The sequence below is a fragment of the Pristiophorus japonicus genome, chromosome 8, assembly GCF_044704955.1.
Source record: "Pristiophorus japonicus isolate sPriJap1 chromosome 8, sPriJap1.hap1, whole genome shotgun sequence".
Classification (NCBI taxonomy): domain Eukaryota; kingdom Metazoa; phylum Chordata; class Chondrichthyes; family Pristiophoridae; genus Pristiophorus; species Pristiophorus japonicus.
The window spans coordinates 170,436,499-170,462,919 of record NC_091984.1 but is presented as its reverse complement, the minus strand read 5'-3'; the positions used below and the strand labels follow the sequence as shown (position 1 = coordinate 170,462,919).

Below are 26,421 nucleotides of genomic sequence, written 5' to 3'. Positions count from 1 at the left end.
CACAGGTATCTCCCAACAACTCGCATTTTCCAATCTACCGGGTAACATCCTACAATTCTGCTTGCTCAGCCTGACATAAGACAAGCCGCACAGCTGACGTTCGAACGGAAGCCCTTCAAAAACAAAGCACAATCCAACAGTAGTTCCAAGCAGGACATTTCAGTCTCTCATTCGCGGGCTTTTTCAATTCACACAATACATTGATGTGGCAAGTGCTATTTGGAGCCCTGCGCCGCAGAACGTCACCAGGATCTCCTAGCTCTGTGAAGGGAAACAAGGTGCTCTGCAGCTATTGTGCCCTTGGCCTGAAGCATCAGTCTGAGCGTTACCACTTGAAGGGCTCAGTCCACAAAGGCAACGACTCTGGCAACTTTTCCGTGTTGGTGCCTGATTCGCTTGGCTCTGGTGCCTTCTTTGCTGGCAAAATGTTAATGTCAGAATTAACAGTGGAAGTCATTCCCTGAGTAACAGAGCACAATTCGGAAGCCTTTGTGTGGAAGAAGTCCCATTCTTTGACTCTGCTGCCCTGTTCTGAGAAACACCACCGGGGTTGAAAGCAACAGCACAAGAAAACAATGTGGAATTCAGCAACGCGGGAGGGTAACAATGTAATGCTCTGAGTGTGCTGCTTTTTCGTGTGGCAAAGGGTTGAAAGGAGAAGCGTGATTTGAAGCCTTATCCCCGAGAACAGTGTTAGGATGTGATAAGTTTAGAGAGGAAGATAAGTTGGTCTGTGAGTGGTCCTTCAGTTTGTTGGATAACGGCAATACCGTTGAGGTGTGCGAGGTGGCCACTTGTAAATTGAAGCCCAGTTGAGCAGGCATTTTTGAAGCTGGCTGCATTTGTGTGGATAAAAAGGTAATGTCAGAAGTGGGATTCCAACCCACGCCCCTAGAAAGGGACCAGAATACAGCAACCTTTGGTAAGGCAAAGATTAACAGTCCTTGAGTCTGGCACCTTAGACCACTCGGCCATTCTGACAATGGGCAGAGCAAGGTGAGAAAAATGTGCTCCAATTTCCGCACACTCACTGAGCAGCATCACAATCGTTCCTTTCACGAGCTCAGGTCCTCCCAAAGCGCTTTACAGCCAATGAAGTATTTTTAAAGTTGAGGCACTGTTGTAATGTCGAAAAGGCGCTAGCCAATTTGCGCACAGCAAGATCCCACAAACAGCAATGTGATCATGACCAGATAATCTGCTTTTTGCAGTGATGTTGATATCGGAATAAATTTTGAATGGAAGTCACAACTAGTTTGTTCCAACATGCATCTAATTACTGGTATTGCCCTGTGGACATTTAGGTTCCTCTGACCTGTGTGTTGCAAAATCGGTTATCGAGAATTTACCGTCGACGACTTTAATTTCCTTAATTATTACCTATCGCAAGGCAAATTCACATTTTACTCACTGGTCGTTGCTTTCAAAACGGACGCAGCTTTCAGTGGTAGCGTGGCCGAGTGGTCTAAGGCGCTGGATTTAGGCTCCAATCTCTTCGGAGGCGTGGGTTCGAATCCCACCGCTGCCAACCCCTGAATTTGGGGCGTGTACTATTTGCCTCTCTCCGCCTGAAGCAGTGTGTGGCTGCTGCGTCATGACGTGACAATTTTGGTGAGGTGAGGGGAAAACAAGTCCATTAGTTTGTTGAATACCGTTGAGGTGTTTGAAGTGGCCACTTGCAAATTTTGACACTGGATGCATTTGTGTGGGTAGCAATGTCATGTCAGAGGTCAGAGTGCAACCCATGGCCCGAGAAAAGCACCTGAATTCGCCAATCTTTGGTAAGCTCAGGATTAACAGTCCTTGATTCTGGCACCTTACTCCACTCAGCCATCCTGACAACTGGGCACAGCAGCTCCAGAAAAATGTGTTTCAACTTCACACACACTCCCATTCATTCTTACTGCGTGTCCTTTCAGGCAGCGCCAGTCATTAAGTTCATCGTCCCTACAATTCAACCAACATTCATACGCACAGATATCTCCCAACAACTCGCATTTTCCAATCTACCGGGTAACATCCTACAATTCTGCTTGCTCAGCCTGACATAAGACAAGCAGCACAGCTGACGTTCGAACGGAAGCCCTTCAAAAACAAAGCACAATCCAACAGTAGTTCCAAGCAGGACATTTCAGTCTCTCATTCGCGGGCTTTTTCAATTCACACAATACATTGATGTGGCAAGTGCTATTTGGAGCCCTGCGCCGCAGAACGTCACCAGGATCTCCTAGCTCTGTGAAGGGAAACAAGGTGCTCTGCAGCTATTGTGCCCTTGGCCTGAAGCATCAGTCTGAGCGTTACCACTTGAAGGGCTCAGTCCACAAAGGCAACGACTCTGGCAACTTTTCCGTGTTGGTGCCTGATTCGCTTGGCTCTGGTGCCTTCTTTTCTGGCAAAATGTTAATGTCAGAATTAACAGTGGAAGTCATTCCCTGAGTAACAGAGCACAATTCGGAAGCCTTTGTGTGGAAGAAGTCCCATTCTTTGACTCTGCTGCCCTGTTCTGAGAAACACCACCGGGGTTGAAAGCCACAGCACAAGAAAACAATGTGGAATTCAGCAACGCGGGAGGGTAACAATGTAATGCTCTGAGTGTGCTGCTTTTTCGTGTGGCAAAGGGTTGAAAGGAGAAGCGTGATTTGAAGCCTTATCCCCGAGAACAGGGTTAGGATGTGATAAGTTTAGAGAGGAAGATAAGTTGGTCTGTGAGTGGTCCTTCAGTTTGTTGGATAACGGCAATACCGTTGAGGTGTGCGAGGTGGCCACTTGTAAATTGAAGCCCAGTTGAGCAGGCATTTTTGAAGCTGGCTGCATTTGTGTGGATAAAAAGGTAATGTCAGAAGTGGGATTCCAACCCACGCCCCTAGAAAGGGACCAGAATACAGCAACCTTTGGTAAGGCAAAGATTAACAGTCCTTGAGTCTGGCACCTTAGACCACTCGGCCATTCTGACAATGGGCACAGCAAGGTGAGAAAAATGTGCTCCAATTTCCGCACACTCACTGAGCAGCATCACAATCGTTCCTTTCACGAGCTCAGGTCCTCCCAAAGCGCTTTACAGCCAATGAAGTATTTTTAAAGTTGAGGCACTGTTGTAATGTCGAAAAGGCGCTAGCCAATTTGCGCACAGCAAGATCCCACAAACAGCAATGTGATCATGACCAGATAATCTGCTTTTTGCAGTGATGTTGATATCGGAATAAATTTTGAATGGAAGTCACAACTAGTTTGTTCCAACATGCATCTAATTACTGGTATTGCCCTGTGGACATTTAGGTTCCTCTGACCTGTGTGTTGCAAAATCGGTTATCGAGAATTTACCGTCGACGACTTTAATTTCCTTAATTATTACCTATCGCAAGGCAAATTCACATTTTACTCACTGGTCGTTGCTTTCAAAACGGACGCAGCTTTCAGTGGTAGCGTGGCCGAGTGGTCTAAGGCGCTGGATTTAGGCTCCAATCTCTTCGGAGGCGTGGGTTCGAATCCCACCGCTGCCAACCCCTGAATTTGGGGCGTGTACTATTTGCCTCTCTCCGCCTGAAGCAGTGTGTGGCTGCTGCGTCATGACGTGACAATTTTGGTGAGGTGAGGGGAAAACAAGTCCATTAGTTTGTTGAATACCGTTGAGGTGTTTGAAGTGGCCACTTGCAAATTTTGACACTGGATGCATTTGTGTGGGTAGCAATGTCATGTCAGAGGTCAGAGTGCAACCCATGGCCCGAGAAAAGCACCTGAATTCGCCAATCTTTGGTAAGCTCAGGATTAACAGTCCTTGATTCTGGCACCTTACTCCACTCAGCCATCCTGACAACTGGGCACAGCAGCTCCAGAAAAATGTGTTTCAACTTCACACACACTCCCATTCATTCTTACTGCGTGTCCTTTCAGGCAGCGCCAGTCATTAAGTTCATCGTCCCTACAATTCAACCAACATTCATACGCACAGATATCTCCCAACAACTCGCATTTTCCAATCTACCGGGTAACATCCTGCAATTCTGCTTGCTCAGCCTGACATAAGACAAGCAGCACAGCTGACGTTCGAACGCAAGCCCTTCAAAAACAAAGCACAATCCAACAGTAGTTCCAAGCAGGACATTTCAGTCTCTCATTCGCGGGATTTTTCAATTCACACAATACATTGATGTGGCAAGTGCTATTTGGAGCCCTGCGCCGCAGAACGTCACCAGGATCTCCTAGCTCTGTGAAGGGAAACAAGGTGCTCTGCAGCTATTGTGCCCTTGGCCTGAAGCATCAGTCTGAGCGTTACCACTTGAAGGGCTCAGTCCACAAAGGCAACGACTCTGGCAACTTTTCCGTGTTGGTGCCTGATTCGCTTGGCTCTGGTGCCTTCTTTGCTGGCAAAATGTTAATGTCAGAATTAACAGTGGAAGTCATTCCCTGAGTAACAGAGCACAATTCAGAAGCCTTTGTATGGAAGAAGTCCCATTCTTTGACTCTGCTGCCCTGTTCTGAGAAACACCACCGGGGTTGAAAGCCACAGCACAAGAAAACAATGTGGAATTCAGCAACGCGGGAGGGTAACAATGTAATGCTCTGAGTGTGCTGCTTTTTCGTGTGGCAAAGGGTTGAAAGGAGAAGCGTGATTTGAAGCCTTATCCCCGAGAACAGTGTTAGGATGTGATAAGTTTAGAGAGGAAGATAAGTTGGTCTGTGAGTGGTCCTTCAGTTTGTTGGATAACGGCAATACCGTTGAGGTGTGCGAGGTGGCCACTTGTAAATTGAAGCCCAGTTGAGCAGGCATTTTTGAAGCTGGCTGCATTTGTGTGGATAAAAAGGTAATGTCAGAAGTGGGATTCCAACCCACGCCCCTAGAAAGGGACCAGAATACAGCAAACTTTGGTAAGGCAAAGATTAACAGTCCTTGAGTCTGGCACCTTAGACCACTCGGCCATTCTGACAATGGGCAGCGCAAGGTGAGAAAAATGTGCTCCAATTTCCGCACACTCACTGAGCAGCATCACAATCGTTCCTTTCACGAGCTCAGGTCCTCCCAAAGCGCTTTACAGCCAATGAAGTATTTTTAAAGTTGAGGCACTGTTGTAATGTCGAAAAGGCGCTAGCCAATTTGCGCACAGCAAGATCCCACAAACAGCAATGTGATCATGACCAGATAATCTGCTTTTTGCAGTGATGTTGATATCGGAATAAATTTTGAATGGAAGTCACAACTAGTTTGTTCCAACATGCATCTAATTACTGGTATTGCCCTGTGGACATTTAGGTTCCTCTGACCTGTGTGTTGCAAAATCGGTTATCGAGAATTTACCGTCGACGACTTTAATTTCCTGAATTATTACCTATCGCAAGGCAAATTCACATTTTACTCACTGGTCGTTGCTTTCAAAACGGACGCAGCTTTCAGTGGTAGCGTGGCCGAGTGGTCTAAGGCGCTGGATTTAGGCTCCAATCTCTTCGGACGCGTGGGTTCGAATCCCACCGCTGCCAACCCCTGAATTTGGGGCGTGTACTATTTGCCTCTCTCCGCCTGAAGCAGTGTGTGGCTGCTGCGTCATGACGTGACAATTTTGGTGAGGTGAGGGGAAAACAAGTCCATTAGTTTGTTGAATACCGTTGAGGTGTTTGAAGTGGCCACTTGCAAATTTTGACACTGGATGCATTTGTGTGGGTAGCAATGTCATGTCAGAGGTCAGAGTGCAACCCATGGCCCGAGAAAAGCACCTGAATTCGCCAATCTTTGGTAAGCTCAGGATTAACAGTCCTTGATTCTGGCACCTTACTCCACTCAGCCATCCTGACAACTGGGCACAGCAGCTCCAGAAAAATGTGTTTCAACTTCACACACACTCCCATTCATTCTTACTGCGTGTCCTTTCAGGCAGCGCCAGTCATTAAGTTCATCGTCCCTACAATTCAACCAACATTCATACGCACAGGTATCTCCCAACAACTCGCATTTTCCAATCTACCGGGTAACATCCTACAATTCTGCTTGCTCAGCCTGACATAAGACAAGCCGCACAGCTGACGTTCGAACGGAAGCCCTTCAAAAACAAAGCACAATCCAACAGTAGTTCCAAGCAGGACATTTCAGTCTCTCATTCGCGGGCTTTTTCAATTCACACAATACATTGATGTGGCAAGTGCTATTTGGAGCCCTGCGCCGCAGAACGTCACCAGGATCTCCTAGCTCTGTGAAGGGAAACAAGGTGCTCTGCAGCTATTGTGCCCTTGGCCTGAAGCATCAGTCTGAGCGTTACCACTTGAAGGGCTCAGTCCACAAAGGCAACGACTCTGGCAACTTTTCCGTGTTGGTGCCTGATTCGCTTGGCTCTGGTGCCTTCTTTGCTGGCAAAATGTTAATGTCAGAATTAACAGTGGAAGTCATTCCCTGAGTAACAGAGCACAATTCGGAAGCCTTTGTGTGGAAGAAGTCCCATTCTTTGACTCTGCTGCCCTGTTCTGAGAAACACCACCGGGGTTGAAAGCCACAGCACAAGAAAACAATGTGGAATTCAGCAACGCGGGAGGGTAACAATGTAATGCTCTGAGTGTGCTGCTTTTTCGTGTGGCAAAGGGTTGAAAGGAGAAGCGTGATTTGAAGCCTTATCCCCGAGAACAGTGTTAGGATGTGATAAGTTTAGAGAGGAAGATAAGTTGGTCTGTGAGTGGTCCTTCAGTTTGTTGGATAACGGCAATACCGTTGAGGTGTGCGAGGTGGCCACTTGTAAATTGAAGCCCAGTTGAGCAGGCATTTTTGAAGCTGGCTGCATTTGTGTGGATAAAAAGGTAATGTCAGAAGTGGGATTCCAACCCACGCCCCTAGAAAGGGACCAGAATACAGCAACCTTTGGTAAGGCAAAGATTAACAGTCCTTGAGTCTGGCACCTTAGACCACTCGGCCATTCTGACAATGGGCAGCGCAAGGTGAGAAAAATGTGCTCCAATTTCCGCACACTCACTGAGCAGCATCACAATCGTTCCTTTCACGAGCTCAGGTCCTCCCAAAGCGCTTTACAGCCAATGAAGTATTTTTAAAGTTGAGGCACTGTTGTAATGTCGAAAAGGCGCTAGCCAATTTGCGCACAGCAAGATCCCACAAACAGCAATGTGATCATGACCAGATAATCTGCTTTTTGCAGTGATGTTGATATCGGAATAAATTTTGAATGGAAGTCACAACTAGTTTGTTCCAACATGCATCTAATTACTGGTATTGCCCTGTGGACATTTAGGTTCCTCTGACCTGTGTGTTGCAAAATCGGTTATCGAGAATTTACCGTCGACGACTTTAATTTCCTTAATTATTACCTATCGCAAGGCAAATTCACATTTTACTCACTGGTCGTTGCTTTCAAAACGGACGCAGCTTTCAGTGGTAGCGTGGCCGAGTGGTCTAAGGCGCTGGATTTAGGCTCCAATCTCTTCGGAGGCGTGGGTTCGAATCCCACCGCTGCCAACCCCTGAATTTGGGGCGTGTACTATTTGCCTCTCTCCGCCTGAAGCAGTGTGTGGCTGCTGCGTCATGACGTGACAATTTTGGTGAGGTGAGGGGAAAACAAGTCCATTAGTTTGTTGAATACCGTTGAGGTGTTTGAAGTGGCCACTTGCAAATTTTGACACTGGATGCATTTGTGTGGGTAGCAATGTCATGTCAGAGGTCAGAGTGCAACCCATGGCCCGAGAAAAGCACCTGAATTCGCCAATCTTTGGTAAGCTCAGGATTAACAGTCGTTGATTCTGGCACCTTACTCCACTCAGCCATCCTGACAACTGGGCACAGCAGCTCCAGAAAAATGTGTTTCAACTTCACACACACTCCCATTCATTCTTACTGCGTGTCCTTTCAGGCAGCGCCAGTCATTAAGTTCATCGTCCCTACAATTCAACCAACATTCATACGCACAGGTATCTCCCAACAACTCGCATTTTCCAATCTACCGGGTAACATCCTACAATTCTCCTTGCTCAGCCTGACATAAGACAAGCCGCACAGCTGACGTTCGAACGGAAGCCCTTCAAAAACAAAGCACAATCCAACAGTAGTTCCAAGCAGGACATTTCAGTCTCTCATTCGCGGGCTTTTTCAATTCACACAATACATTGATGTGGCAAGTGCTATTTGGAGCCCTGCGCCGCAGAACGTCACCAGGATCTCCTAGCTCTGTGAAGGGAAACAAGGTGCTCTGCAGCTATTGTGCCCTTGGCCTGAAGCATCAGTCTGAGCGTTACCACTTGAAGGGCTCAGTCCACAAAGGCAACGACTCTGGCAACTTTTCCGTGTTGGTGCCTGATTCGCTTGGCTCTGGTGCCTTCTTTGCTGGCAAAATGTTAATGTCAGAATTAACAGTGGAAGTCATTCCCTGAGTAACAGAGCACAATTCGGAAGCCTTTGTGTGGAAGAAGTCCCATTCTTTGACTCTGCTGCCCTGTTCTGAGAAACACCACCGGGGTTGAAAGCCACAGCACAAGAAAACAATGTGGAATTCAGCAACGCGGGAGGGTAACAATGTAATGCTCTGAGTGTGCTGCTTTTTCGTGTGGCAAAGGGTTGAAAGGAGAAGCGTGATTTGAAGCCTTATCCCCGAGAACAGGGTTAGGATGTGATAAGTTTAGAGAGGAAGATAAGTTGGTCTGTGAGTGGTCCTTCAGTTTGTTGGATAACGGCAATACCGTTGAGGTGTGCGAGGTGGCCACTTGTAAATTGAAGCCCAGTTGAGCAGGCATTTTTGAAGCTGGCTGCATTTGTGTGGATAAAAAGGTAATGTCAGAAGTGGGATTCCAACCCACGCCCCTAGAAAGGGACCAGAATACAGCAACCTTTGGTAAGGCAAAGATTAACAGTCCTTGAGTCTGGCACCTTAGACCACTCGGCCATTCTGACAATGGGCAGCACAAGGTGAGAAAAATGTGCTCCAATTTCCGCACACTCACTGAGCAGCATCACAATCGTTCCTTTCACGAGCTCAGGTCCTCCCAAAGCGCTTTACAGCCAATGAAGTATTTTTAAAGTTGAGGCACTGTTGTAATGTCGAAAAGGCGCTAGCCAATTTGCGCACAGCAAGATCCCACAAACAGCAATGTGATCATGACCAGATAATCTGCTTTTTGCAGTGATGTTGATATCGGAATAAATTTTGAATGGAAGTCACAACTAGTTTGTTCCAACATGCATCTAATTACTGGTATTGCCCTGTGGACATTTAGGTTCCTCTGACCTGTGTGTTGCAAAATCGGTTATCGAGAATTTACCGTCGACGACTTTAATTTCCTTAATTATTACCTATCGCAAGGCAAATTCACATTTTACTCACTGGTCGTTGCTTTCAAAACGGACGCAGCTTTCAGTGGTAGCGTGGCCGAGTGGTCTAAGGCGCTGGATTTAGGCTCCAATCTCTTCGGAGGCGTGGGGTCGAATCCCACCGCTGCCAACCCCTGAATTTGGGGCGTGTACTATTTGCCTCTCTCCGCCTGAAGCAGTGTGTGGCTGCTGCGTCATGACGTGACAATTTTGGTGAGGTGAGGGGAAAACAAGTCCATTTGTTTGTTGAATTCCGTTGAGGTGTTTGAAGTGGCCACTTGCAAATTTTGACACTGGATGCATTTGTGTGGGTAGCAATGTCATGTCAGAGGTCAGAGTGCAACCCATGGCCCGAGAAAAGCACCTGAATTCGCCAATCTTTGGTAAGCTCAGGATTAACAGTCGTTGATTCTGGCACCTTACTCCACTCAGCCATCCTGACAACTGGGCACAGCAGCTCCAGAAAAATGTGTTTCAACTTCACACACACTCCCATTCATTCTTACTGCGTGTCCTTTCAGGCAGCGCCAGTCATTAAGTTCATCGTCCCTACAATTCAACCAACATTCATGCGCACAGATATCTCCCAACAACTCGCATTTTCCAATCTACCGGGTAACATCCTACAATTCTGCTTGCTCAGCCTGACATAAGACAAGCAGCACAGCTGACGTTCGAACGCAAGCCCTTCAAAAACAAAGCACAATCCAACAGTAGTTCCAAGCAGGACATTTCAGTCTCTCATTCGCGGGCTTTTTCAATTCACACAATACATTGATGTGGCAAGTGCTATTTGGAGCCCTGCGCCGCAGAACGTCACCAGGATCTCCTAGCTCTGTGAAGGGAAACAAGGTGCTCTGCAGCTATTGTGCCCTTGGCCTGAAGCATCAGTCTGAGCGTTACCACTTGAAGGGCTCAGTCCACAAAGGCAACGACTCTGGCAACTTTTCCGTGTTGGTGCCTGATTCGCTTGGCTCTGGTGCCTTCTTTGCTGGCAAAATGTTAATGTCAGAATTAACAGTGGAAGTCATTCCCTGAGTAACAGAGCACAATTCGGAAGCCTTTGTGTGGAAGAAGTCCCATTCTTTGACTCTGCTGCCCTGTTCTGAGAAACACCACCGGGGTTGAAAGCCACAGCACAAGAAAACAATGTGGAATTCAGCAACGCGGGAGGGTAACAATGTAATGCTCTGAGTGTGCTGCTTTTTCGTGTGGCAAAGGGTTGAAAGGAGAAGCGTGATTTGAAGCCTTATCCCCGAGAACAGGGTTAGGATGTGATAAGTTTAGAGAGGAAGATAAGTTGGTCTGTGAGTGGTCCTTCAGTTTGTTGGATAACGGCAATACCGTTGAGGTGTGCGAGGTGGCCACTTGTAAATTGAAGCCCAGTTGAGCAGGCATTTTTGAAGCTGGCTGCATTTGTGTGGATAAAAAGGTAATGTCAGAAGTGGGATTCCAACCCACGCCCCTAGAAAGGGACCAGAATACAGCAACCTTTGGTAAGGCAAAGATTAACAGTCCTTGAGTCTGGCACCTTAGACCACTCGGCCATTCTGACAATGGGCAGAGCAAGGTGAGAAAAATGTGCTCCAATTTCCGCACACTCACTGAGCAGCATCACAATCGTTCCTTTCACGAGCTCAGGTCCTCCCAAAGCGCTTTACAGCCAATGAAGTATTTTTAAAGTTGAGGCACTGTTGTAATGTCGAAAAGGCGCTAGCCAATTTGCGCACAGCAAGATCCCACAAACAGCAATGTGATCATGACCAGATAATCTGCTTTTTGCAGTGATGTTGATATCGGAATAAATTTTGAATGGAAGTCACAACTAGTTTGTTCCAACATGCATCTAATTACTGGTATTGCCCTGTGGACATTTAGGTTCCTCTGACCTGTGTGTTGCAAAATCGGTTATCGAGAATTTACCGTCGACGACTTTAATTTCCTGAATTATTACCTATCGCAAGGCAAATTCACATTTTACTCACTGGTCGTTGCTTTCAAAACGGACGCAGCTTTCAGTGGTAGCGTGGCCGAGTGGTCTAAGGCGCTGGATTTAGGCTCCAATCTCTTCGGAGGCGTGGGTTCGAATCCCACCGCTGCCAACCCCTGAATTTGGGGCGTGTACTATTTGCCTCTCTCCGCCTGAAGCAGTGTGTGGCTGCTGCGTCATGACGTGACAATTTTGGTGAGGTGAGGGGAAAACAAGTCCATTAGTTTGTTGAATTCCGTTGAGGTGTTTGAAGTGGCCACTTGCAAATTTTGACACTGGATGCATTTGTGTGGGTAGCAATGTCATGTCAGAGGTCAGAGTGCAACCCATGGCCCGAGAAAAGCACCTGAATTCGCCAATCTTTGGTAAGCTCAGGATTAACAGTCCTTGATTCTGGCACCTTACTCCACTCAGCCATCCTGACAACTGGGCACAGCAGCTCCAGAAAAATGTGTTTCAACTTCACACACACTCCCATTCATTCTTACTGCGTGTCCTTTCAGGCAGCGCCAGTCATTAAGTTCATCGTCCCTACAATTCAACCAACATTCATACGCACAGATATCTCCCAACAACTCGCATTTTCCAATCTACCGGGTAACATCCTACAATTCTGCTTGCTCAGCCTGACATAAGACAAGCAGCACAGCTGACGTTCGAACGCAAGCCCTTCAAAAACAAAGCACAATCCAACAGTAGTTCCAAGCAGGACATTTCAGTCTCTCATTCGCGGGCTTTTTCAATTCACACAATACATTGATGTGGCAAGTGCTATTTGGAGCCCTGCGCCGCAGAACGTCACCAGGATCTCCTAGCTCTGTGAAGGGAAACAAGGTGCTCTGCAGCTATTGTGCCCTTGGCCTGAAGCATCAGTCTGAGCGTTACCACTTGAAGGGCTCAGTCCACAAAGGCAACGACTCTGGCAACTTTTCCGTGTTGGTGCCTGATTCGCTTGGCTCTGGTGCCTTCTTTGCTGGCAAAATGTTAATGTCAGAATTAACAGTGGAAGTCATTCCCTGAGTAACAGAGCACAATTCGGAAGCCTTTGTGTGGAAGAAGTCCCATTCTTTGACTCTGCTGCCCTGTTCTGAGAAACACCACCGGGGTTGAAAGCCACAGCACAAGAAAACAATGTGGAATTCAGCAACGCGGGAGGGTAACAATGTAATGCTCTGAGTGTGCTGCTTTTTCGTGTGGCAAAGGGTTGAAAGGAGAAGCGTGATTTGAAGCCTTATCCCCGAGAACAGGGTTAGGATGTGATAAGTTTAGAGAGGAAGATAAGTTGGTCTGTGAGTGGTCCTTCAGTTTGTTGGATAACGGCAATACCGTTGAGGTGTGCGAGGTGGCCACTTGTAAATTGAAGCCCAGTTGAGCAGGCATTTTTGAAGCTGGCTGCATTTGTGTGGATAAAAAGGTAATGTCAGAAGTGGGATTCCAACCCACGCCCCTAGAAAGGGACCAGAATACAGCAACCTTTGGTAAGGCAAAGATTAACAGTCCTTGAGTCTGGCACCTTAGACCACTCGGCCATTCTGACAATGGGCAGAGCAAGGTGAGAAAAATGTGCTCCAATTTCCGCACACTCACTGAGCAGCATCACAATCGTTCCTTTCACGAGCTCAGGTCCTCCCAAAGCGCTTTACAGCCAATGAAGTATTTTTAAAGTTGAGGCACTGTTGTAATGTCGAAAAGGCGCTAGCCAATTTGCGCACAGCAAGATCCCACAAACAGCAATGTGATCATGACCAGATAATCTGCTTTTTGCAGTGATGTTGATATCGGAATAAATTTTGAATGGAAGTCACAACTAGTTTGTTCCAACATGCATCTAATTACTGGTATTGCCCTGTGGACATTTAGGTTCCTCTGACCTGTGTGTTGCAAAATCGGTTATCGAGAATTTACCGTCGACGACTTTAATTTCCTTAATTATTACCTATCGCAAGGCAAATTCACATTTTACTCACTGGTCGTTGCTTTCAAAACGGACGCAGCTTTCAGTGGTAGCGTGGCCGAGTGGTCTAAGGCGCTGGATTTAGGCTCAAATCTCTTCGGAGGCGTGGGTTCGAATCCCACCGCTGCCAACCCCTGAATTTGGGGCGTGTACTATTTGCCTCTCTCCGCCTGAAGCAGTGTGTGGCTGCTGCGTCATGACGTGACAATTTTGGTGAGGTGAGGGGAAAACAAGTCCATTAGTTTGTTGAATACCGTTGAGGTGTTTGAAGTGGCCACTTGCAAATTTTGACACTGGATGCATTTGTGTGGGTAGCAATGTCATGTCAGAGGTCAGAGTGCAACCCATGGCCCGAGAAAAGCACCTGAATTCGCCAATCTTTGGTAAGCTCAGGATTAACAGTCCTTGATTCTGGCACCTTACTCCACTCAGCCATCCTGACAACTGGGCACAGCAGCTCCAGAAAAATGTGTTTCAACTTCACACACACTCCCATTCATTCTTACTGCGTGTCCTTTCAGGCAGCGCCAGTCATTAAGTTCATCGTCCCTACAATTCAACCAACATTCATACGCACAGATATCTCCCAACAACTCGCATTTTCCAATCTACCGGGTAACATCCTACAATTCTGCTTGCTCAGCCTGACATAAGACAAGCAGCACAGCTGACGTTCGAACGCAAGCCCTTCAAAAACAAAGCACAATCCAACAGTAGTTCCAAGCAGGACATTTCAGTCTCTCATTCGCGGGCTTTTTCAATTCACACAATACATTGATGTGGCAAGTGCTATTTGGAGCCATGCGCCGCAGAACGTCACCAGGATCTCCTAGCTCTGTGAAGGGAAACAAGGTGCTCTGCAGCTATTGTGCCCTTGGCCTGAAGCATCAGTCTGAGCGTTACCACTTGAAGGGCTCAGTCCACAAAGGCAACGACTCTGGCAACTTTTCCGTGTTGGTGCCTGATTCGCTTGGCTCTGGTGCCTTCTTTGCTGGCAAAATGTTAATGTCAGAATTAACAGTGGAAGTCATTCCCTGAGTAACAGAGCACAATTCGGAAGCCTTTGTGTGGAAGAAGTCCCATTCTTTGACTCTGCTGCCCTGTTCTGAGAAACACCACCGGGGTTGAAAGCCACAGCACAAGAAAACAATGTGGAATTCAGCAACGCGGGAGGGTAACAATGTAATGCTCTGAGTGTGCTGCTTTTTCGTGTGGCAAAGGGTTGAAAGGAGAAGCGTGATTTGAAGCCTTATCCCCGAGAACAGGGTTAGGATGTGATAAGTTTAGAGAGGAAGATAAGTTGGTCTGTGAGTGGTCCTTCAGTTTGTTGGATAACGGCAATACCGTTGAGGTGTGCGAGGTGGCCACTTGTAAATTGAAGCCCAGTTGAGCAGGCATTTTTGAAGCTGGCTGCATTTGTGTGGATAAAAAGGTAATGTCAGAAGTGGGATTCCAACCCACGCCCCTAGAAAGGGACCAGAATACAGCAACCTTTGGTAAGGCAAAGATTAACAGTCCTTGAGTCTGGCACCTTAGACCACTCGGCCATTCTGACAATGGGCAGCGCAAGGTGAGAAAAATGTGCTCCAATTTCCGCACACTCACTGAGCAGCATCACAATCGTTCCTTTCACGAGCTCAGGTCCTCCCAAAGCGCTTTACAGCCAATGAAGTATTTTTAAAGTTGAGGCACTGTTGTAATGTCGAAAAGGCGCTAGCCAATTTGCGCACAGCAAGATCCCACAAACAGCAATGTGATCATGACCAGATAATCTGCTTTTTGCAGTGATGTTGATATCGGAATAAATTTTGAATGGAAGTCACAACTAGTTTGTTCCAACATGCATCTAATTACTGGTATTGCCCTGTGGACATTTAGGTTCCTCTGACCTGTGTGTTGCAAAATCGGTTATCGAGAATTTACCGTCGACGACTTTAATTTCCTTAATTATTACCTATCGCAAGGCAAATTCACATTTTACTCACTGGTCGTTGCTTTCAAAACGGACGCAGCTTTCAGTGGTAGCGTGGCCGAGTGGTCTAAGGCGCTGGATTTAGGCTCCAATCTCTTCGGAGGCGTGGGTTCGAATCCCACCGCTGCCAACCCCTGAATTTGGGGCGTGTACTATTTGCCTCTCTCCGCCTGAAGCAGTGTGTGGCTGCTGCGTCATGACGTGACAATTTTGGTGAGGTGAGGGGAAAACAAGTCCATTTGTTTGTTGAATTCCGTTGAGGTGTTTGAAGTGGCCACTTGCAAATTTTGACACTGGATGCATTTGTGTGGGTAGCAATGTCATGTCAGAGGTCAGAGTGCAACCCATGGCCCGAGAAAAGCACCTGAATTCGCCAATCTTTGGTAAGCTCAGGATTAACAGTCCTTGATTCTGGCACCTTACTCCACTCAGCCATCCTGACAACTGGGCACAGCAGCTCCAGAAAAATGTGTTTCAACTTCACACACACTCCCATTCATTCTTACTGCGTGTCCTTTCAGGCAGCGCCAGTCATTAAGTTCATCGTCCCTACAATTCAACCAACATTCATACGCACAGATATCTCCCAACAACTCGCATTTTCCAATCTACCGGGTAACATCCTACAATTCTGCTTGCTCAGCCTGACATAAGACAAGCAGCACAGCTGACGTTCGAACGCAAGCCCTTCAAAAACAAAGCACAATCCAACAGTAGTTCCAAGCAGGACATTTCAGTCTCTCATTCGCGGGCTTTTTCAATTCACACAATACATTGATGTGGCAAGTGCTATTTGGAGCCCTGCGCCGCAGAACGTCACCAGGATCTCCTAGCTCTGTGAAGGGAAACAAGGTGCTCTGCAGCTATTGTGCCCTTGGCCTGAAGCATCAGTCTGAGCGTTACCACTTGAAGGGCTCAGTCCACAAAGGCAACGACTCTGGCAACTTTTCCGTGTTGGTGCCTGATTCGCTTGGCTCTGGTGCCTTCTTTGCTGGCAAAATGTTAATGTCAGAATTAACAGTGGAAGTCATTCCCTGAGTAACAGAGCACAATTCGGAAGCCTTTGTGTGGAAGAAGTCCCATTCTTTGACTCTGCTGCCCTGTTCTGAGAAACACCACCGGGGTTGAAAGCCACAGCACAAGAAAACAATGTGGAATTCAGCAACGCGGGAGGGTAACAATGTAATGCTCTGAGTGTGCTGCTTTTTCGTGTGGCAAAGGGTTGAAAGGAGAAGCGTGATTTGAAGCCTTATCCCCGAGAACAGGGTTAGGATGTGATAAGTTTAGAGAGGAAGATAAGTTGGTCTGTGAGTGGTCCTTCAGTTTGTTGGATAACGGCAATACCGTTGAGGTGTGCGAGGTGGCCACTTGTAAATTGAAGCCCAGTTGAGCAGGCATTTTTGAAGCTGGCTGCATTTGTGTGGATAAAAAGGTAATGTCAGAAGTGGGATTCCAACCCACGCCCCTAGAAAGGGACCAGAATACAGCAACCTTTGGTAAGGCAAAGATTAACAGTCCTTGAGTCTGGCACCTTAGACCACTCGGCCATTCTGACAATGGGCACAGCAAGGTGAGAAAAATGTGCTCCAATTTCCGCACACTCACTGAGCAGCATCACAATCGTTCCTTTCACGAGCTCAGGTCCTCCCAAAGCGCTTTACAGCCAATGAAGTATTTTTAAAGTTGAGGCACTGTTGTAATGTCGAAAAGGCGCTAGCCAATTTGCGCACAGCAAGATCCCACAAACAGCAATGTGATCATGACCAGATAATCTGCTTTTTGCAGTGATGTTGATATCGGAATAAATTTTGAATGGAAGTCACAACTAGTTTGTTCCAACATGCATCTAATTACTGGTATTGCCCTGTGGACATTTAGGTTCCTCTGACCTGTGTGTTGCAAAATCGGTTATCGAGAATTTACCGTCGACGACTTTAATTTCCTTAATTATTACCTATCGCAAGGCAAATTCACATTTTACTCACTGGTCGTTGCTTTCAAAACGGACGCAGCTTTCAGTGGTAGCGTGGCCGAGTGGTCTAAGGCGCTGGATTTAGGCTCCAATCTCTTCGGAGGCGTGGGTTCGAATCCCACCGCTGCCAACCCCTGAATTTGGGGCGTGTACTATTTGCCTCTCTCCGCCTGAAGCAGTGTGTGGCTGCTGCGTCATGACGTGACAATTTTGGTGAGGTGAGGGGAAAACAAGTCCATTAGTTTGTTGAATACCGTTGAGGTGTTTGAAGTGGCCACTTGCAAATTTTGACACTGGATGCATTTGTGTGGGTAGCAATGTCATGTCAGAGGTCAGAGTGCAACCCATGGCCCGAGAAAAGCACCTGAATTCGCCAATCTTTGGTAAGCTCAGGATTAACAGTCCTTGATTCTGGCACCTTACTCCACTCAGCCATCCTGACAACTGGGCACAGCAGCTCCAGAAAAATGTGTTTCAACTTCACACACACTCCCATTCATTCTTACTGCGTGTCCTTTCAGGCAGCGCCAGTCATTAAGTTCATCGTCCCTACAATTCAACCAACATTCATACGCACAGATATCTCCCAACAACTCGCATTTTCCAATCTACCGGGTAACATCCTACAATTCTGCTTGCTCAGCCTGACATAAGACAAGCAGCACAGCTGACGTTCGAACGCAAGCCCTTCAAAAACAAAGCACAATCCAACAGTAGTTCCAAGCAGGACATTTCAGTCTCTCATTCGCGGGCTTTTTCAATTCACACAATACATTGATGTGGCAAGTGCTATTTGGAGCCATGCGCCGCAGAACGTCACCAGGATCTCCTAGCTCTGTGAAGGGAAACAAGGTGCTCTGCAGCTATTGTGCCCTTGGCCTGAAGCATCAGTCTGAGCGTTACCACTTGAAGGGCTCAGTCCACAAAGGCAACGACTCTGGCAACTTTTCCGTGTTGGTGCCTGATTCGCTTGGCTCTGGTGCCTTCTTTGCTGGCAAAATGTTAATGTCAGAATTAACAGTGGAAGTCATTCCCTGAGTAACAGAGCACAATTCGGAAGCCTTTGTGTGGAAGAAGTCCCATTCTTTGACTCTGCTGCCCTGTTCTGAGAAACACCACCGGGGTTGAAAGCCACAGCACAAGAAAACAATGTGGAATTCAGCAACGCGGGAGGGTAACAATGTAATGCTCTGAGTGTGCTGCTTTTTCCTGTGGCAAAGGGTTGAAAGGAGAAGCGTGATTTGAAGCCTTATCCCCGAGAACAGGGTTAGGATGTGATAAGTTTAGAGAGGAAGATAAGTTGGTCTGTGAGTGGTCCTTCAGTTTGTTGGATAACGGCAATACCGTTGAGGTGTGCGAGGTGGCCACTTGTAAATTGAAGCCCAGTTGAGCAGGCATTTTTGAAGCTGGCTGCATTTGTGTGGATAAAAAGGTAATGTCAGAAGTGGGATTCCAACCCACGCCCCTAGAAAGGGACCAGAATACAGCAACCTTTGGTAAGGCAAAGATTAACAGTCCTTGAGTCTGGCACCTTAGACCACTCGGCCATTCTGACAATGGGCACAGCAAGGTGAGAAAAATGTGCTCCAATTTCCGCACACTCACTGAGCAGCATCACAATCGTTCCTTTCACGAGCACAGGTCCTCCCAAAGCGCTTTACAGCCAATGAAGTATTTTTAAAGTTGAGGCACTGTTGTAATGTCGAAAAGGCGCTAGCCAATTTGCGCACAGCAAGATCCCACAAACAGCAATGTGATCATGACCAGATAATCTGCTTTTTGCAGTGATGTTGATATCGGAATAAATTTTGAATGGAAGTCACAACTAGTTTGTTCCAACATGCATCTAATTACTGGTATTGCCCTGTGGACATTTAGGTTCCTCTGACCTGTGTGTTGCAAAATCGGTTATCGAGAATTTACCGTCGACGACTTTAATTTCCTGAATTATTACCTATCGCAAGGCAAATTCACATTTTACTCACTGGTCGTTGCTTTCAAAACGGACGCAGCTTTCAGTGGTAGCGTGGCCGAGTGGTCTAAGGCGCTGGATTTAGGCTCCAATCTCTTCGGAGGCGTGGGTTCGAATCCCACCGCTGCCAACCCCTGAATTTGGGGCGTGTACTATTTGCCTCTCTCCGCCTGAAGCAGTGTGTGGCTGCTGCGTCATGACGTGACAATTTTGGTGAGGTGAGGGGAAAACAAGTCCATTAGTTTGTTGAATACCGTTGAGGTGTTTGAAGTGGCCACTTGCAAATTTTGACACTGGATGCATTTGTGTGGGTAGCAATGTCATGTCAGAGGTCAGAGTGCAACCCATGGCCCGAGAAAAGCACCTGAATTCGCCAATCTTTGGTAAGCTCAGGATTAACAGTCCTTGATTCTGGCACCTTACTCCACTCAGCCATCCTGACAACTGGGCACAGCAGCTCCAGAAAAATGTGTTTCAACTTCACACACACTCCCATTCATTCTTACTGCGTGTCCTTTCAGGCAGCGCCAGTCATTAAGTTCATCGTCCCTACAATTCAACCAACATTCATACGCACAGATATCTCCCAACAACTCGCATTTTCCAATCTACCGGGTAACATCCTACAATTCTGCTTGCTCAGCCTGACATAAGACAAGCAGCACAGCTGACGTTCGAACGCAAGCCCTTCAAAAACAAAGCACAATCCAACAGTAGTTCCAAGCAGGACATTTCAGTCTCTCATTCGCGGGCTTTTTCAATTCACACAATACATTGATGTGGCAAGTGCTATTTGGAGCCCTGCGCCGCAGAACGTCACCAGGATCTCCTAGCTCTGTGAAGGGAAACAAGGTGCTCTGCAGCTATTGTGCCCTTGGCCTGAAGCATCAGTCTGAGCGTTACCACTTGAAGGGCTCAGTCCACAAAGGCAACGACTCTGACAACTTTTCCGTGTTGGTGCCTGATTCGCTTGGCTCTGGTGCCTTCTTTGCTGGCAAAATGTTAATGTCAGAATTAACAGTGGAAGTCATTCCCTGAGTAACAGAGCACAATTCGGAAGCCTTTGTGTGGAAGAAGTCCCATTCTTTGACTCTGCTGCCCTGTTCTGAGAAACACCACCGGGGTTGAAAGCCACAGCACAAGAAAACAATGTGGAATTCAGCAACGCGGGAGGGTAACAATGTAATGCTCTGAGTGTGCTGCTTTTTCGTGTGGCAAAGGGTTGAAAGGAGAAGCGTGATTTGAAGCCTTATCCCCGAGAACAGGGTTAGGATGTGATAAGTTTAGAGAGGAAGATAAGTTGGTCTGTGAGTGGTCCTTCAGTTTGTTGGATAACGGCAATACCGTTGAGGTGTGCGAGGTGGCCACTTGTAAATTGAAGCCCAGTTGAGCAGGCATTTTTGAAGCTGGCTGCATTTGTGTGGATAAAAAGGTAATGTCAGAAGTGGGATTCCAACCCACGCCCCTAGAAAGGGACCAGAATACAGCAACCTTTGGTAAGGCAAAGATTAACAGTCCTTGAGTCTGGCACCTTAGACCACTCGGCCATTCTGACAATGGGCACAGCAAGGTGAGAAAAATGTGCTCCAATTTCCGCACACTCACTGAGCAGCATCACAATCGTTCCTTTCACGAGCTCAGGTCCTCCCAAAGCGCTTTACAGCCAATGAAGTATTTTTAAAGTTGAGGCACTGTTGTAATGTCGAAAAGGCGCTAGCCAATTTGCGCACAGCAAGATCCCACAAACAGCAATGTGATCATGACCAGATAATCTGCTTTTTGCAGTGATGTTGATATCGGAATAAATTTTGAATGGAAGTCACAACTAGTTTGTTCCAACATGCATCTAATTATTGGTATTGCCCTGTGGACATTTAGGTTCCTCTGACCTGTGTGTTGCAAAATCGGTTATCGAGAATTTACCGTCGACGACTTTAATTTCCTGAATTATTACCTATCGCAAGGCAAATTCACATTTTACTCACTGGTCGTTGCTTTCAAAACGGACGCAGCTTTCAGTGGTAGCGTGGCCGAGTGGTCTAAGGCGCTGGATTTAGGCTCCAATCTCTTCGGAGGCGTGGGTTCGAATCCCACCGCTGCCAACCCCTGAATTTGGGGCGTGTACTATTTGCCTCTCTCCGCCTGAAGCAGTGTGTGGCTGCTGCGTCATGACGTGACAATTTTGGTGAGGTGAGGGGAAAACAAGTCCATTAGTTTGTTGAATACCGTTGAGGTGTTTGAAGTGGCCACTTGCAAATTTTGACACTGGATGCATTTGTGTGGGTAGCAATGTCATGTCAGAGGTCAGAGTGCAACCCATGGCCCGAGAAAAGCACCTGAATTCGCCAATCTTTGGTAAGCTCAGGATTAACAGTCCTTGATTCTGGCACCTTACTCCACTCAGCCATCCTGACAACTGGGCACAGCAGCTCCAGAAAAATGTGTTTCAACTTCACACACACTCCCATTCATTCTTACTGCGTGTCCTTTCAGGCAGCGCCAGTCATTAAGTTCATCGTCCCTACAATTCAACCAACATTCATACGCACAGATATCTCCCAACAACTCGCATTTTCCAATCTACCGGGTAACATCCTACAATTCTGCTTGCTCAGCCTGACATAAGACAAGCAGCACAGCTGACGTTCGAACGCAAGCCCTTCAAAAACAAAGCACAATCCAACAGTAGTTCCAAGCAGGACATTTCAGTCTCTCATTCGCGGGCTTTTTCAATTCACACAATACATTGATGTGGCAAGTGCTATTTGGAGCCCTGCGCCGCAGAACGTCACCAGGATCTCCTAGCTCTGTGAAGGGAAACAAGGTGCTCTGCAGCTATTGTGCCCTTGGCCTGAAGCATCAGTCTGAGCGTTACCACTTGAAGGGCTCAGTCCACAAAGGCAACGACTCTGGCAACTTTTCCGTGTTGGTGCCTGATTCGCTTGGCTCTGGTGCCTTCTTTGCTGGCAAAATGTTAATGTCAGAATTAACAGTGGAAGTCATTCCCTGAGTAACAGAGCACAATTCGGAAGCCTTTGTGTGGAAGAAGTCCCATTCTTTGACTCTGCTGCCCTGTTCTGAGAAACACCACCGGGGTTGAAAGCCACAGCACAAGAAAACAATGTGGAATTCAGCAACGCGGGAGGGTAACAATGTAATGCTCTGAGTGTGCTGCTTTTTCGTGTGGCAAAGGGTTGAAAGGAGAAGCGTGATTTGAAGCCTTATCCCCGAGAACAGGGTTAGGATGTGATAAGTTTAGAGAGGAAGATAAGTTGGTCTGTGAGTGGTCCTTCAGTTTGTTGGATAACGGCAATACCGTTGAGGTGTGCGAGGTGGCCACTTGTAAATTGAAGCCCAGTTGAGCAGGCATTTTTGAAGCTGGCTGCATTTGTGTGGATAAAAAGGTAATGTCAGAAGTGGGATTCCAACCCACGCCCCTAGAAAGGGACCAGAATACAGCAACCTTTGGTAAGGCAAAGATTAACAGTCCTTGAGTCTGGCACCTTAGACCACTCGGCCATTCTGACAATGGGCACAGCAAGGTGAGAAAAATGTGCTCCAATTTCCGCACACTCACTGAGCAGCATCACAATCGTTCCTTTCACGAGCTCAGGTCCTCCCAAAGCGCTTTACAGCCAATGAAGTATTTTTAAAGTTGAGGCACTGTTGTAATGTCGAAAAGGCGCTAGCCAATTTGCGCACAGCAAGATCCCACAAACAGCAATGTGATCATGACCAGATAATCTGCTTTTTGCAGTGATGTTGATATCGGAATAAATTTTGAATGGAAGTCACAACTAGTTTGTTCCAACATGCATCTAATTACTGGTATTGCCCTGTGGACATTTAGGTTCCTCTGACCTGTGTGTTGCAAAATCGGTTATCGAGAATTTACCGTCGACGACTTTAATTTCCTGAATTATTACCTATCGCAAGGGAAATTCACATTTTACTCACTGGTCGTTGCTTTCAAAACGGACGCAGCTTTCAGTGGTAGCGTGGCCGAGTGGTCTAAGGCGCTGGATTTAGGCTCCAATCTCTTCGGAGGCGTGGGTTCGAATCCCACCGCTGCCAACCCCTGAATTTGGGGCGTGTACTATTTGCCTCTCTCCGCCTGAAGCAGTGTGTGGCTGCTGCGTCATGACGTGACAATTTTGGTGAGGTGAGGGGAAAACAAGTCCATTAGTTTGTTGAATACCGTTGAGGTGTTTGAAGTGGCCACTTGCAAATTTTGACACTGGATGCATTTGTGTGGGTAGCAATGTCATGTCAGAGGTCAGAGTGCAACCCATGGCCCGAGAAAAGCACCTGAATTCGCCAATCTTTGGTAAGCTCAGGATTAACAGTCCTTGATTCTGGCACCTTACTCCACTCAGCCATCCTGACAACTGGGCACAGCAGCTCCAGAAAAATGTGTTTCAACTTCACACACACTCCCATTCATTCTTACTGCGTGTCCTTTCAGGCAGCGCCAGTCATTAAGTTCATCGTCCCTACAATTCAACCAACATTCATACGCACAGATATCTCCCAACAACTCGCATTTTCCAATCTACCGGGTAACATCCTACAATTCTGCTTGCTCAGCCTGACATAAGACAAGCAGCACAGCTGACGTTCGAACGCAAGCCCTTCAAAAACAAAGCACAATCCAACAGTAGTTCCAAGCAGGACATTTCAGTCTCTCATTCGCGGGCTTTTTCAATTCACACAATACATTGATGTGGCAAGTGCTATTTGGAGCCCTGCGCCGCAGAACGTCACCAGGATCTCCTAGCTCTGTGAAGGGAAACAAGGTGCTCTGCAGCTATTGTGCCCTTGGCCTGAAGCATCAGTCTGAGCGTTACCACTTGAAGGGCTCAGTCCACAAAGGCAACGACTCTGGCAACTTTTCCGTGTTGGTGCCTGATTCGCTTGGCTCTGGTGCCTTCTTTGCTGGCAAAATGTTAATGTCAGAATTAACAGTGGAAGTCATTCCCTGAGTAACAGAGCACAATTCGGAAGCCTTTGTGTGGAAGAAGTCCCATTCTTTGACTCTGCTGCCCTGTTCTGAGAAACACCACCGGGGTTGAAAGCCACAGCACAAGAAAACAATGTGGAATTCAGCAACGCGGGAGGGTAACAATGTAATGCTCTGAGTGTGCTGCTTTTTCGTGTGGCAAAGGGTTGAAAGGAGAAGCGTGATTTGAAGCCTTATCCCCGAGAACAGGGTTAGGATGTGATAAGTTTAGAGAGGAAGATAAGTTGGTCTGTGAGTGGTCCTTCAGTTTGTTGGATAACGGCAATACCGTTGAGGTGTGCGAGGTGGCCACTTGTAAATTGAAGCCCAGTTGAGCAGGCATTTTTGAAGCTGGCTGCATTTGTGTGGATAAAAAGGTAATGTCAGAAGTGGGATTCCAACCCACGCCCCTAGAAAGGGACCAGAATACAGCAACCTTTGGTAAGGCAAAGATTAACAGTCCTTGAGTCTGGCACCTTAGACCACTCGGCCATTCTGACAATGGGCACAGCAAGGTGAGAAAAATGTGCTCCAATTTCCGCACACTCACTGAGCAGCATCACAATCGTTCCTTTCACGAGCTCAGGTCCTCCCAAAGCGCTTTACAGCCAATGAAGTATTTTTAAAGTTGAGGCACTGTTGTAATGTCGAAAAGGCGCTAGCCAATTTGCGCACAGCAAGATCCCACAAACAGCAATGTGATCATGACCAGATAATCTGCTTTTTGCAGTGATGTTGATATCGGAATAAATTTTGAATGGAAGTCACAACTAGTTTGTTCCAACATGCATCTAATTACTGGTATTGCCCTGTGGACATTTAGGTTCCTCTGACCTGTGTGTTGCAAAATCGGTTATCGAGAATTTACCGTCGACGACTTTAATTTCCTGAATTATTACCTATCGCAAGGCAAATTCACATTTTACTCACTGGTCGTTGCTTTCAAAACGGACGCAGCTTTCAGTGGTAGCGTGGCCGAGTGGTCTAAGGCGCTGGATTTAGGCTCCAATCTCTTCGGAGGCGTGGGTTCGAATCCCACCGCTGCCAACCCCTGAATTTGGGGCGTGTACTATTTGCCTCTCTCCGCCTGAAGCAGTGTGTGGCTGCTGCGTCATGACGTGACAATTTTGGTGAGGTGAGGGGAAAACAAGTCCATTAGTTTGTTGAATACCGTTGAGGTGTTTGAAGTGGCCACTTGCAAATTTTGACACTGGATGCATTTGTGTGGGTAGCAATGTCATGTCAGAGGTCAGAGTGCAACCCATGGCCCGAGAAAAGCACCTGAATTCGCCAATCTTTGGTAAGCTCAGGATTAACAGTCCTTGATTCTGGCACCTTACTCCACTCAGCCATCCTGACAACTGGGCACAGCAGCTCCAGAAAAATGTGTTTCAACTTCACACACACTCCCATTCATTCTTACTGCGTGTCCTTTCAGGCAGCGCCAGTCATTAAGTTCATCGTCCCTACAATTCAACCAACATTCATACGCACAGATATCTCCCAACAACTCGCATTTTCCAATCTACCGGGTAACATCCTACAATTCTGCTTGCTCAGCCTGACATAAGACAAGCAGCACAGCTGACGTTCGAACGCAAGCCCTTCAAAAACAAAGCACAATCCAACAGTAGTTCCAAGCAGGACATTTCAGTCTCTCATTCGCGGGCTTTTTCAATTCACACAATACATTGATGTGGCAAGTGCTATTTGGAGCCCTGCGCCGCAGAACGTCACCAGGATCTCCTAGCTCTGTGAAGGGAAACAAGGTGCTCTGCAGCTATTGTGCCCTTGGCCTGAAGCATCAGTCTGAGCGTTACCACTTGAAGGGCTCAGTCCACAAAGGCAACGACTCTGGCAACTTTTCCGTGTTGGTGCCTGATTCGCTTGGCTCTGGTGCCTTCTTTGCTGGCAAAATGTTAATGTCAGAATTAACAGTGGAAGTCATTCCCTGAGTAACAGAGCACAATTCGGAAGCCTTTGTGTGGAAGAAGTCCCATTCTTTGACTCTGCTGCCCTGTTCTGAGAAACACCACCGGGGTTGAAAGCCACAGCACAAGAAAACAATGTGGAATTCAGCAACGCGGGAGGGTAACAATGTAATGCTCTGAGTGTGCTGCTTTTTCGTGTGGCAAAGGGTTGAAAGGAGAAGCGTGATTTGAAGCCTTATCCCCGAGAACAGGGTTAGGATGTGATAAGTTTAGAGAGGAAGATAAGTTGGTCTGTGAGTGGTCCTTCAGTTTGTTGGATAACGGCAATACCGTTGAGGTGTGCGA

General features: G+C 47.2%; 26 non-coding genes across 26 annotated transcripts; 13 read left to right on the top strand and 13 right to left on the bottom strand.

The window, feature by feature from the left end:
* Positions 1 to 862: 862 nt before the first annotated feature.
* trnal-caa (transfer RNA leucine (anticodon CAA)) lies at positions 863 to 981 on the bottom strand. Its single transcript has 2 exons — positions 944 to 981; positions 863 to 908 (listed from the first exon to the last, which is right to left on the bottom strand). It is a non-coding gene; the product is annotated as a tRNA-Leu (tRNA).
* A 465-nt stretch (positions 982 to 1,446) lies between these two features.
* Positions 1,447 to 1,528, top strand: trnal-uag (transfer RNA leucine (anticodon UAG)). Its single transcript has one exon. It is a non-coding gene; the product is annotated as a tRNA-Leu (tRNA).
* Positions 1,529 to 2,834: 1,306 nt separating this feature from the next.
* Positions 2,835 to 2,953, bottom strand: trnal-caa (transfer RNA leucine (anticodon CAA)). Its single transcript has 2 exons — positions 2,916 to 2,953; positions 2,835 to 2,880 (listed from the first exon to the last, which is right to left on the bottom strand). It is a non-coding gene; the product is annotated as a tRNA-Leu (tRNA).
* A 465-nt stretch (positions 2,954 to 3,418) lies between these two features.
* Positions 3,419 to 3,500, top strand: trnal-uag (transfer RNA leucine (anticodon UAG)). The gene has a single exon. It is a non-coding gene; the product is annotated as a tRNA-Leu (tRNA).
* A 1,306-nt stretch (positions 3,501 to 4,806) lies between these two features.
* trnal-caa (transfer RNA leucine (anticodon CAA)) lies at positions 4,807 to 4,925 on the bottom strand. Its single transcript has 2 exons — positions 4,888 to 4,925; positions 4,807 to 4,852 (listed from the first exon to the last, which is right to left on the bottom strand). It is a non-coding gene; the product is annotated as a tRNA-Leu (tRNA).
* A 465-nt stretch (positions 4,926 to 5,390) lies between these two features.
* Positions 5,391 to 5,472, top strand: trnal-uag (transfer RNA leucine (anticodon UAG)). Its single transcript has one exon. It is a non-coding gene; the product is annotated as a tRNA-Leu (tRNA).
* Positions 5,473 to 6,778: 1,306 nt separating this feature from the next.
* trnal-caa (transfer RNA leucine (anticodon CAA)) lies at positions 6,779 to 6,897 on the bottom strand. Its single transcript has 2 exons — positions 6,860 to 6,897; positions 6,779 to 6,824 (listed from the first exon to the last, which is right to left on the bottom strand). It is a non-coding gene; the product is annotated as a tRNA-Leu (tRNA).
* Positions 6,898 to 7,362: 465 nt separating this feature from the next.
* trnal-uag (transfer RNA leucine (anticodon UAG)) lies at positions 7,363 to 7,444 on the top strand. The gene has a single exon. It is a non-coding gene; the product is annotated as a tRNA-Leu (tRNA).
* A 1,306-nt stretch (positions 7,445 to 8,750) lies between these two features.
* On the bottom strand, positions 8,751 to 8,869 carry trnal-caa (transfer RNA leucine (anticodon CAA)). The gene is made up of 2 exons: positions 8,832 to 8,869; positions 8,751 to 8,796 (listed from the first exon to the last, which is right to left on the bottom strand). It is a non-coding gene; the product is annotated as a tRNA-Leu (tRNA).
* A 465-nt stretch (positions 8,870 to 9,334) lies between these two features.
* On the top strand, positions 9,335 to 9,416 carry trnal-uag (transfer RNA leucine (anticodon UAG)). Its single transcript has one exon. It is a non-coding gene; the product is annotated as a tRNA-Leu (tRNA).
* A 1,306-nt stretch (positions 9,417 to 10,722) lies between these two features.
* trnal-caa (transfer RNA leucine (anticodon CAA)) lies at positions 10,723 to 10,841 on the bottom strand. The gene is made up of 2 exons: positions 10,804 to 10,841; positions 10,723 to 10,768 (listed from the first exon to the last, which is right to left on the bottom strand). It is a non-coding gene; the product is annotated as a tRNA-Leu (tRNA).
* A 465-nt stretch (positions 10,842 to 11,306) lies between these two features.
* trnal-uag (transfer RNA leucine (anticodon UAG)) lies at positions 11,307 to 11,388 on the top strand. The gene has a single exon. It is a non-coding gene; the product is annotated as a tRNA-Leu (tRNA).
* Positions 11,389 to 12,694: 1,306 nt separating this feature from the next.
* On the bottom strand, positions 12,695 to 12,813 carry trnal-caa (transfer RNA leucine (anticodon CAA)). The gene is made up of 2 exons: positions 12,776 to 12,813; positions 12,695 to 12,740 (listed from the first exon to the last, which is right to left on the bottom strand). It is a non-coding gene; the product is annotated as a tRNA-Leu (tRNA).
* A 465-nt stretch (positions 12,814 to 13,278) lies between these two features.
* On the top strand, positions 13,279 to 13,360 carry trnal-uag (transfer RNA leucine (anticodon UAG)). The gene is given in 2 exon segments: positions 13,279 to 13,316; positions 13,326 to 13,360. It is a non-coding gene; the product is annotated as a tRNA-Leu (tRNA).
* Positions 13,361 to 14,666: 1,306 nt separating this feature from the next.
* trnal-caa (transfer RNA leucine (anticodon CAA)) lies at positions 14,667 to 14,785 on the bottom strand. The gene is made up of 2 exons: positions 14,748 to 14,785; positions 14,667 to 14,712 (listed from the first exon to the last, which is right to left on the bottom strand). It is a non-coding gene; the product is annotated as a tRNA-Leu (tRNA).
* Positions 14,786 to 15,250: 465 nt separating this feature from the next.
* On the top strand, positions 15,251 to 15,332 carry trnal-uag (transfer RNA leucine (anticodon UAG)). Its single transcript has one exon. It is a non-coding gene; the product is annotated as a tRNA-Leu (tRNA).
* Positions 15,333 to 16,638: 1,306 nt separating this feature from the next.
* On the bottom strand, positions 16,639 to 16,757 carry trnal-caa (transfer RNA leucine (anticodon CAA)). Its single transcript has 2 exons — positions 16,720 to 16,757; positions 16,639 to 16,684 (listed from the first exon to the last, which is right to left on the bottom strand). It is a non-coding gene; the product is annotated as a tRNA-Leu (tRNA).
* Positions 16,758 to 17,222: 465 nt separating this feature from the next.
* trnal-uag (transfer RNA leucine (anticodon UAG)) lies at positions 17,223 to 17,304 on the top strand. The gene has a single exon. It is a non-coding gene; the product is annotated as a tRNA-Leu (tRNA).
* A 1,306-nt stretch (positions 17,305 to 18,610) lies between these two features.
* On the bottom strand, positions 18,611 to 18,729 carry trnal-caa (transfer RNA leucine (anticodon CAA)). Its single transcript has 2 exons — positions 18,692 to 18,729; positions 18,611 to 18,656 (listed from the first exon to the last, which is right to left on the bottom strand). It is a non-coding gene; the product is annotated as a tRNA-Leu (tRNA).
* Positions 18,730 to 19,194: 465 nt separating this feature from the next.
* trnal-uag (transfer RNA leucine (anticodon UAG)) lies at positions 19,195 to 19,276 on the top strand. Its single transcript has one exon. It is a non-coding gene; the product is annotated as a tRNA-Leu (tRNA).
* A 1,306-nt stretch (positions 19,277 to 20,582) lies between these two features.
* trnal-caa (transfer RNA leucine (anticodon CAA)) lies at positions 20,583 to 20,701 on the bottom strand. The gene is made up of 2 exons: positions 20,664 to 20,701; positions 20,583 to 20,628 (listed from the first exon to the last, which is right to left on the bottom strand). It is a non-coding gene; the product is annotated as a tRNA-Leu (tRNA).
* Positions 20,702 to 21,166: 465 nt separating this feature from the next.
* trnal-uag (transfer RNA leucine (anticodon UAG)) lies at positions 21,167 to 21,248 on the top strand. The gene has a single exon. It is a non-coding gene; the product is annotated as a tRNA-Leu (tRNA).
* A 1,306-nt stretch (positions 21,249 to 22,554) lies between these two features.
* trnal-caa (transfer RNA leucine (anticodon CAA)) lies at positions 22,555 to 22,673 on the bottom strand. The gene is made up of 2 exons: positions 22,636 to 22,673; positions 22,555 to 22,600 (listed from the first exon to the last, which is right to left on the bottom strand). It is a non-coding gene; the product is annotated as a tRNA-Leu (tRNA).
* A 465-nt stretch (positions 22,674 to 23,138) lies between these two features.
* On the top strand, positions 23,139 to 23,220 carry trnal-uag (transfer RNA leucine (anticodon UAG)). The gene has a single exon. It is a non-coding gene; the product is annotated as a tRNA-Leu (tRNA).
* A 1,306-nt stretch (positions 23,221 to 24,526) lies between these two features.
* Positions 24,527 to 24,645, bottom strand: trnal-caa (transfer RNA leucine (anticodon CAA)). The gene is made up of 2 exons: positions 24,608 to 24,645; positions 24,527 to 24,572 (listed from the first exon to the last, which is right to left on the bottom strand). It is a non-coding gene; the product is annotated as a tRNA-Leu (tRNA).
* A 465-nt stretch (positions 24,646 to 25,110) lies between these two features.
* Positions 25,111 to 25,192, top strand: trnal-uag (transfer RNA leucine (anticodon UAG)). The gene has a single exon. It is a non-coding gene; the product is annotated as a tRNA-Leu (tRNA).
* The last annotated feature ends 1,229 nt before the right edge of the window (positions 25,193 to 26,421 follow it).